This window comes from Bos indicus, chromosome 11, assembly GCF_029378745.1.
Source record: "Bos indicus isolate NIAB-ARS_2022 breed Sahiwal x Tharparkar chromosome 11, NIAB-ARS_B.indTharparkar_mat_pri_1.0, whole genome shotgun sequence".
NCBI classification, from domain to species: Eukaryota; Metazoa; Chordata; class Mammalia; order Artiodactyla; family Bovidae; genus Bos; species Bos indicus.
The window spans coordinates 21398402-21409238 of record NC_091770.1 but is presented as its reverse complement, the minus strand read 5'-3'; positions in this window follow the sequence as shown (position 1 = coordinate 21409238).

The window sequence follows — 10837 nt, the reverse complement described above, 5'->3', positions numbered from 1 at the left end:
TTCATCATTGAATATAATGAGCTCAGAAAAAGGCTTGAAAACAAAGATATTCATCCTAGCATTATTTATGGTAACAAAAAAGTCGAAACAAATCTAAATGTCCAACAGGAGAATTTCAGGGTGGAGTGGAATATTGTACAGCACTTTAAAATGAGGTTTTCATTTATTTTAAGATCTATGTTACTTTTCTGATTACAGAGATAATAATGATATGATATTATTTTTAAAAATTAAACCTCAAAACATTTTCATACAGCTCCTCCTCATAAGACATAACCCAAATTAACTGCTTGGTGAATATTTTATGTGAGCATCCTATAACACTACTTTGCAACTTGCTTCCTTCACTTCATAATGAATCTTTGTATATAAATTCCTGCAGATCTACCTCACTAGCTTGTTTTTGTTTTTTAACCCTTTTAAAAATTGTTCGACTTAGGGATATGTTCATGACATAATCTTAAGTGAAAAAAAAGGCAGGCTAGAAAACATCACATACGTTATGATCCTGAATTGGTTAGGGAGGCAGAGTGGCAAAAGACAAAGCAATACAACAAATTGTTAATGATGATTAGTTTAAGTGGTAGAATTAGGAGTAACTCTATTTTCTTCTATATAATATTTTGTATTTTCCAAATTCTCTATGATGAGCACGTTAAAAATAGCACTGGCTTTTTCTACGTCTAAAAATAACTTAGGTTTCTTGTAGGCAATCTGGAAAATACAGATAAACTTCAAATAAGAAAATAAGAAGTCACTCATGATCCAACTACCCTGAGAAAATAATTTTTGCCTTTTAGATACATTTTTAAAACAACTCTGTGTATGTGTGTGTGCATGTTTTACAAAAATAAAATTATGCTGGCCATAATTTTTATAACTGGCCTTTGTCACTTAAATGTAGTGTGAACATTTAAAAAATTCACTAAACACTCTTCTACAAAATGTTCTTTTGGCCACACAGGACCATAATTCATACAGAGGATTTAGTTATTACCATTTTTGCTTTTATAATTGATGTACTGAACATTTGTATGAATAAATCTTGGTGCATATATGCCACACAACACTTTCATCTGGATAAATAGCTAGAAATGGAATTGCTGAGTCAGATGGTCTGCAAAATTTTAATGCTTCTGATACGTCTTGCCAAGACATTCTTCAGAAAAGATTTAGCAACTTTTCCTCCCAGGCCTGGAATGAAAAAGTGGTCATTTTCCACACTTTCAGCAGTGTCAGGTATTAGTAATCTGGAAACTGACTTTTATTATTTTTTCTGTTGGTAGGAAAATGATAACTTTATTACAGAGACCTTAGAATGTACAAATAAGCAAAAAAAAAAAAATCATAAGGATACCATCAACCACTGACTCTTTATGTATATGTGTGTAGACTCATATGCATATGTACATATTTACTTATTAATATAAGTAAATCATGTAATTTTGTTGTTGTTCAGTTTCCAAGTCGTGTCCAACTCTTTGCAACCCCGTGGACTGCAGCATGCCAAGCTTCCCTGTCGATTACCATCTCCTGGAGTGTGCCCAAGTTCATGTCCATTGAATCTGTGGTGCCATCCAACCATCTCATCCTCTGTCACCGTCTTCTCCTTCTGCCTTCAATCTTCCCCAACATCAGGGTCTTTTCCAATGAGTCAGCTGTTTGCATCAGGTGCCCAAAATATTGGAGCTGCAGCTTCAGCATCAGTTCTTCCAAAGAGTATTGAGGGTTGATTTCCTTTAAGATTGACTGGTTTGATCTCCTTGCTGTCCAAGGACTCTCAGCAGTCTTTTCCGGCCCACAGTTCGAAAACATTTGATTCTTTGGTGCTCTGCCTTCTTTATCATCCAGCTCTCATATCCATACATGACTACTGGAAAAACCGTAACCTTGACTATATGGATCTTTGTCGGCAAAGTGTTAACACACTGTCTAGGTTTGTCATAGCTTTCGTACCAAGAAGCAACTGTCTTCTAATTGCATGGCTGCAGTCACCATCCACAGTGATTTTAGAGCCTAAGAAGAGGAAATCTGTCACTGCTTCCACCTTTTCCCCTTCTATTTGCCATTAAGTGATGGGACCGGTTGCCATGATCTTAGTTTTTTTAATATTGAGTTTTAATCCAGTTTTTTTGACTACCCTCCTTCACCTTAATCAATAGGCTCTTTAATTCCTCCTTGCTTTCTGCCAATAGAGTGGTATCATCTACATATCTGAGGTCATTGGTATTTCTTCCGGCAATCTTGATTCCAGCTTGGACCTCATCCAGCCTGTCATTTCAAATGATGTGCTCTTCATATAAGTTAAATAAACAGGGTGAAAATAAACAGCCTTGTCATACTCCTATCTCAATCCTTAACCAGTCAGTTGTTGTTCCATATAGGGTTCCAACTGGTGCTTCTTGACCCACATACAGGTTTCTCAAGAGACAGGTAAGATGATCTGGTATTCCCATCTCTTTAAGAGTTTTCCACAGTTTGGTATGATCCACACAATCAAAGGCTTTAGCGTAGTCAATGAAATAGAGGTAGATGTTTTTCTGAAACTCCCTTGCTTTCTCTATGATCCAGCGAATATTGGCAATTTGATCGCTGGTTCCTCTAAACCTTTTCTAAACCCAGATTCAACATTTGGAAGTTCTTGTTTCACTTAATGCTGAAGCCTAGCTTGGAGGATTTTGAGCATAACTTTACTAGCTTGGGAGATGAATGCAATTATCCAGTGGTTTGAACATTTTTTAGTACTGCCCTTCTTGACAATTGGGATAAGGATTGACCTTTTCCAGTCCTGTGGCCACTGCCGGGTTTTCCAAATTTGCTGGCATATTGAGTGTGGCACTTTAATAGCATTATCTTTTAGGAATTTAAATAGCTCTGCTGGAATTCCATCACCCCCACTAGATTTATAGGCAGCAGTAGTTCCATACAGGGTTCTAAGTGTTGCTTCCTGACCCGCATATCTAGACGGCATGGCTCATAGCCTCCTTCATTTACTCAAGCCCCTTCAGCACGACAAGGCAGTGATCCATGAAGGGGAAATCAGGTAATAAATGGCAGCTAATATTTATTAAATATTAACTATTAGACTCTATGCTATATGTCTAAAGTGAATTGTCTCACTGATTCCTTATGCCTCTATATAATAGTACTTTCAGCAGCTAATCTGTGTTTATTTTTAAAAGAAAGCTGAGTAGAGAGATTAAGAAATTTGTCTTAGGTTATATAGCTAATATGTGACAGAGCTGAGATTAAACTATGCTTTTTAATATTCCTTGTTCTTATGTCCATTAGGGGCCCCTAGAAGGTTTTAGCGGTAAAGAACTTGCCTGCCAGTGCAGGTAGATGGAACAATGTGGATTCGATCCCTGGGTTGGGAAGTTCTCCTAGAGAAGGGCACGGCAACCCACTCCAGTATTCTTGCCTGGAGAATCCCACGGACAGAGGAGCCTGGCAGGCTATGGTCCATGGGGTCACAAAGAGTTGGACACAACCTAAGCGACTTAGCACACACAGATTTTATATTCTCTGTCATGGGGGACATTCAACTTTATTGAAAGCATAAGTACTGGCCTAACCCCTTTACTTAAATAAGAGCATTTTATTATTTTGACAAATGAAAAGGATGTTTGTAATATTAATATATAAATAAGTGATGGAACAAACAAATAGAGAAGGAGAGACAAATATTCATTTCAGAAGAATTCAAAATAATATATGTAGATACTCTTCCCTCCAAAAGGTGGAGCTCAGTTCCCCTCCCCTAAGTGTGGGTTACACACTGACTCTATTCCAAAGATTTAAGCCTGAAAAGGGTGACTTTAGAGGAACCTGGCAGAGCCCAGCTACCCATGTAATCCACATTACTATCACCAGGGATCAGTCGTCATGGTGATAACATGTACCCCCTGATCTGGTGTGAAGAGAAGGGTCCCTCCCTCTGATAGTCTTCCCACAGCCCAGTATAATCATGAGAAAAAACATCAGAGAAACCTAATCTGAGGGCCAGTCTACAAAATACCTGGTCTGTACTCCTTAGAACTGTCAAGGTCATGAGAGACAAGGAAGTAGTCACAGAGCAGAGGATCCCAAGGAGATATGATAGCCAGATGCAATGAGGGATCCCAGACTGGATACTGGGACAGAAAAAGGACATTTATGGAAAAACTAGTGAAACCCAAATAAAGCCTGGAATTTAGAATAATGTACCAATGTTGGTTTCTTTGACAAATGTACCATAGTAATGTAGTGTTAACATTACAGGAAACATCAGGCATGTCTTTGCAACTTTTCTGTAAATCTAGAATTATTCCAAAATAAAAAGTTTGTTCGTTTGTTTGTTTTTGAAGAAAAGGATGGTTGTTTCCACATGACCATCACTTGTGGGTAGCAGAAATAAGGTTCCAGCTATGGCAGGCTTTTCAGACTATCATGGTCTAAACTGGTCTCCTCTCTTTCTGTTCTTGCTTCCCAGTGAATGGTCCAGTGGCCAGCCAGAGTGCGGCCAAAAGGAAAAACTCTGATGAGGCAGGTCAGGCTGATCTCTAAAACCTCATCCCAGAGATCCAACTAGTTTTCCTATCAGGATTGGTTTTTTAGTTTCTGCAGAACTGAAGGGCCTCTGGTCACTGTTATTGATTAGTCCATTTCTCTGATATATTTCTACTGACTTCAAGCAGGAGGGAAATTTGGGGTTGGATGATTCTACTACAGTGCTGGCTGGCATCACAAATGAGCAGGGAAAAGAAGAGTGTGTTACGATCACCTTTCCCTCCCAGTCTCAGCAAAACTGCTCGCACAAAGAAGGATGGCGAGAAGGAGGAGGTAATTAACAGGCAAACCAGAGAATCAGGGTTCACAAGTATACCATGGGGTGGGCTTCAAGAAGAGTGCCCTTCAGGCACTCTCCAGGAGATGAGGAAAATTTGCCTCAAAAAAGGTGGGAACACTCCAGGAGTGCATGCTGACACCAAGTTTTGTGGACCAAATGAATAAAAAGTATCGCATTCCAGGAGAGGCTGAGCTTAGGAGGTGGAGGTGGAGGGAGACTCAAGAGGGAAGGAATATATGAGTACAAACAGCTGATTCTCATCATATAGCTGAAATTAAGGCAACATTGTAAAGCAATTATCCTCCTGCAGGGTTTAATATAATAGCCACCTGTTGCTCTGGCTAAGCCATGAGAAAATCACCATGGGAAAAGAATAAAAGCAAAATATAGCAATATAGCATAACCAAAATAAGAGTACACTGGGTTGATTAGTTGGGGTCATCATACCCTGCTAAGCTAAAGAAAAACATAGTGTGGACCTTGGAATGCCAGGTCAGTGCAAGTTCAGAACGTTGCTTGTGTACACACCAAGATGTTCTCCCAAGGCATATGCAGGTCTATGGCCTCCAGCCAGGTGATACCCCTTGTACAAGAAACTAACACAGATAGTTTAAAGTAATCAATAAAATGGGAGACATGACCAGGGACACAGGAGGCTGACTTCACCGTGGCACAACAGATACTTTCTGCTTGCCAAGACACAAAGTAAAAGGGATGTGGCTCTGAGGAACAGGGCTCTCGATCCAAGAGGTCTTGAGTCAACTGGTCCCATCTTTCAAACTTTAATTCTGTCTCTATTTTTCCCAAGCTGTGTGTTGACCACTTTCGATCCCTACCTGCTATGCTGGCTGCAGCATACTCCAATTAAAAATAAAAATAAATGTCCCATATGATATCTATGTGCAGCCGTCCAGAAAAAGTAATGGGGATGAAGATTATCATACAAGTTCAATATGGAGGTTGCCTATGTCTCTGTCACCACTTTTAAAAACATACGAACAATGTGGATGAAAACCAGTTGCTGCTTGTCAAAGTCATAAAACCAGGGAAAAAGAGAGAGAGAGCACCACATACCCACAGGACAACGTAACCCTGATTGTTATCTTGAGCTGGACTATCTCTCCAGTATTTCTTCAGATCGTGAACCAGGGCTGTTTCCCTGGTTACAGAGACCAACTCACTAGGACAAAGGGCACAGTGGTTGTGTTATTCCAGGAATTTGTAATGGCAAATGCCAGGCTTTCATGTGAATATGTGTATGTGTCCTGAGCTTTTGGAATAGACTGTTTGTAGATTTGTAGACTATAGCTCTCTTAACCACTTTGTAATCTGCTGCTTTTTTTTTTTTTTTTGCCTTAAATAAAGCATGAACATCTATGCATGTTACTAAGTGTTTTTCTATAAATCTTCTGCAAACACGATCTTCTCAAAATGACTAAATAAATTAAGGGGTTCATATCAAAGGAATACTCTGTGGTTGTTTAAAAGTAGCTCTCTATGTGCTCATCTTGAACAACTGTATTCTTCATATTGAAGAATTAAGGGTAAAAAGCCAAGGGCAGAACAGTGTGGATAGTAAGATACCACAAAAGAAATAAAAATATAGGCATATATATTATTATATGTAATATTATGGAAGAATGTCTCTGGAAAGACTGAAAGGGAAACTGTATCAGTTGCCTTCAAGAAGGAAATTCAGTGGCAGGAAGATAGGAGTGGGAAAAGGCTGATTTTTTTTTATTGTATAGACTTAACTATTTTGTGAAACACTCATGAACTATTCAAAGTGATAATTTTTTAAATTACATTATAGTTAATGCCTAGTGTGTACATTAGGTTGTTTCTAGTTATCACTATTACATATAACAAATCTTTGCCTACATTACACTGATTTCCTTCAAATAAATTACTGCAAATGAAATCGCTGAATCAAAAGGTGGGAACAGGACTTCCATGGTGGTCCAGTGGTTAAGGCTCTGCACTTGCTGGATGGTCAGGAGTGGTGGAGAGGGAAAGTTTTTAGGATTTTTCATAGGCTTCACTAACCTCTCCAGAAATAAATGAACTTACATATTTTATTTTCCTGTAGTCTCACCGGGCTTCCCTGGTAGCATAGCTGGTAAAGAATCCACCTGCAATGCAGAGACACCCCAGTTCAATTCCTGGCTCAGGAAGATCCCCTGTAAAAGGGACAGGCTACCTATTGCAGTATTGTTGGGCTTCCCTGATGGCTCAGATGGCAAAGAATCTGCCTTCAATGCGGGAGATCTGGGTTTGATCCCTGGGTTAGGAAGATCCCCTGGAGGAGGGCATAGCAACCCATTTCAGTATTCTTGCCCGGAGAATCCCATGGACAGAGGAGGCTGGCGGACTACAGGCCATGGGGTGGCAAGGAGTCAGACACCACTGAGCCGCTAAGCACAGCACAGCACAGCACATACTCTCACTAACAGGAAAGAGGTTTCTTTCTTTTTACTTTGGTAGGATAAACTATAATGGAACGGAGGTGGGAGGGAGGGAAATCCAAGAAGGAGGGGATATATGTTTATGTATAACTGATTCACTTCATTGTATGGCAGAAACTAACACAACATTGTAAAACAATTATATTCCAATAAAAAATGTATATATAATGGAATAAATGTACATATATATTATTCCATTATATTCTATACACATATACATAAATATATATGCATGATTATATGGTTGTCTTGCTTCGTGAGGAACACATGGATGGGAAGCGTTCAAGTCTCTGTATATATGATTGTATCTTCATAGTTTTTATCAGTTATAGATTTTGGAGTCAGATAACTTCCTCTCAAAATTTTGAAGACAGGGCTGCAGTAGCTTGCTGATCTTCAAGTCTGACATTGTTGACTTTGGACCCTTTGAAAGTTACCAAATTTCTTTCTTCCCCTCCGAAAGGTTTTAGAGTTTGGGATTCTCATGAGCTGGCTTTCCTTAGATTATGCCGTGTAACAACCTCAGAATCTTAGTAGCTTACAACACTAAATATTTATTTCCTGCTCATGTTACTGGTTGGAGAAGGAAATGGCAACCCACTCCAGTATTCTTGCCTGGAGAATCCCAGGGACTGCGGAGCCTGGTGGGCTGCCGTCTATGGGGTCGCACAGAGTCGGACATGACTGACATGACTTAGCAGCAGTATGTTACTGGTTGGTGGCTGTAGTTTGGCTGTTTTGGTCTACTCCAGTAGTGGGTTGATAATGGACTCCTTTGTCTCCTGGTTCAGGGATCCAGGCTAAAGGAGGAGCTTCCATAGGGGCTGTGCCCTACCAGAACAGTGGGCCTGAGGGAAGCTTGCAGTGCTAAAGGAGGAGCTTCCGGGGTCTGTGCCCTACCAGAACAGTGGGCCTGAGGGAAGCCTGCAGTGCTCCTAGAATCTTCTGCTCAGGAGCAGCACAGGTCATGTCTATTCATAATTTGATGCTTAAGGCAAATCCCTGGGTTGAGTGAATCACAGGGAAGGGGGTGAATAAGGCTTCTCCTTGGAATTCTGATTTTTTTTTTCCCTAGGAGGTGTCCAGAAATAAATCAGCTCCTTAATTTTTACAAAAAATTCAGCTTGTATTAAGCAATTTATGGGCCTCCGCAGTGACTCAGCAATAAAAAATCTGCCTGCAAAGCAGGAATTGCAGGTTCAGTCCCTGGGTCAGGAAGACTCCCTGGAAGAGTGCATGGCAACCCACTCCAGTATTCTTGCCTGGAGAATCCCATGGATAGAGGAGTCTGGCAGTCTATGGCCTTGGGGTCGCAAAGAGCTGAACACAACTGAAGTGACTGAGCACGCATGCACAAAGCACTTTGTGGGTCGTAGTCCTTACAAAGCACTGAAAGAAAACGAGAGGGCAGAGAGGGGCTATTTCATAGCAGTGGCACACACACAAACACACAAACACAAACACACAAACACAAAACCTTTAAATTTGAATTTGGACATTTGCAAGTATAAAGAGCTTCTGACTCCCCTACCTCGGGGGCCTTTTGGCTTCCACTTCTCCCCTGCAACAACTGTACATCTTGCTTTCCTGTCTGTCCTCCTATCTCTCCTCTTCACCCTCTCCCTCTCTTCAGTTCTTGGAATTTGGGGATTGATATTCTGGAACTTAAGCAGGAAGTGGGGGACCTGAGAGAAGAAGATTAAACGTGCCTGTCTCAGTTATCTTTTTTTGCCTAACAAACCACCCCAAAACTTAGCAGCTGAAAACAAAAGCCATTTTATTATCTCAATCCTGTGGGTGAGCTGGAGCCCAGCAGAATGTCAATTTCACCGGTTTCCCGTGGGGCATCTGACTGCTGCAGTCAGACAGCGGTGGGGCTAGACCCTCCAGATGGTTCCACTCACAGGTCTGGCTGGGAGGCTGGGCTCAGGTGGGCCTCTCTCTCCACCCCTATAACACCAGGCCCTTTCTCTTGATGAGCTCTCCACAAAATACCTCCAGCAGGCCTTCTATTAATACCCATTTGCTCAAGGCTGCTGGAGAAGGCAATGGCACCCCACTCCAGTACTTTTGCCTGGAAAATCCCATGGTCAGAGGAGCCTGGTAGGCTGCAGTCCATGGGGTCGCTAGGAGTCGGACACAACTGAGCGACTTCACTTTCACTTTTCACTTTCACGCATTGGAGAAGGAAATGGCAACCCACTCCAGTGTTCTTGCCTGGAGAATCCCAGGGATGGGTGGGCTGCCGTCTCTGGGGTCTCACAGAGTCGGACACGACTGAAGCGACTTAGCAGCAGCAGCAGCTCAAGGCTGCAAGATACACAAGAGAATAAGTTACCAGGCCTTCCTAAAGCCTCAGCCCAGAATAGGTAGGCTGTCACTTCTGCCACTTTCTGGTGGTTAAAGTGAGTCCCAGGGCCAGCCCAGGTTCAGTGTGGCAGGGGAAACACAGAAGCACGAACAGCAGAAGGCTGCTGTGCTGGGGGCCACCTTTGAAGAGAGACAGCACAGTGCTTTAACACAAGTTCATCACATTCATGCCTTTGTTAAGTGAACTTATAAGGTAATAATAACAGTTAATGCCATGTGGCATTATTCAATACGAAAGTATTGATTTTAAGCTGAATTGCTATTACTACTTTGTTTTTGTCTGTTGACTGAAGATTTTGATCACTTTGACTCCTCATTTCCACCTTCTTTCCCTTCCAAACAGATTCAGTATGATTTAGTTCCTCTGCTGGATGATACCTTTAGACCTTTAATTGACTTTTTAATCAGTCAGCTACTCTCAGTTCATAAAGTGAGAGACGTTTATCACACCATCATCTCTCCTCCTCCTATTTAACTTCTGTCCGCTGTAATTTGCAGCATTGGGGTTAATAGCTTTGTTCTGCAGTGTTCTACAGTTAGTGTTGCAATTAGACTTGTTTCCCATTCCTCTCTGTAGATTAATTCTAAAAGTTCAAATACAATATGCAGTCAAGGCAGGCCTTGGGGGCCACTGTGAGAACTCAGACTTGGACTCTGAATAAGATGAGGATCCCTTCGAATTCTCCTCTTCTGTGTCCTCTGCCTTGACTCTGCTGGCAGCCTGCAATCGATGTTTCCTAAATGAAAGAAAAGGAGGGGAAAGAAAAGAGGGGGAGGGGAAAGTTTGTGGCAATTTTAATCCACCACACCTGCTTCGGAGAGAGTGAAAGTTAAAGGTGGGGTGATCTTACCAGGAGTACCATGGAGGACCCTATAGTACTGCTCACTGCACATCGGAATAGAAAGATATGACTACATTCCCTTTTTCCCTGTGTTGGGATGCAAAAAAAAAAGAAAAAAAATGCTTAACTCTCATTTGATTAACATCTTAGGTGTGTATAGAGTTCTGTATTAGAAATATCTTCCCATAAACTTCCTGGTGGTCCAGTGGTTAAGACTCCATGCTCCCAATGCAGGGGACATGGGTTCAATCCCTGGTCAGGGAACTAAGATCCAACATGTTACACAGTGCAGCCAAGGGGGGTGGAAAATTCCCTCTTAATTTTAAAGGCAT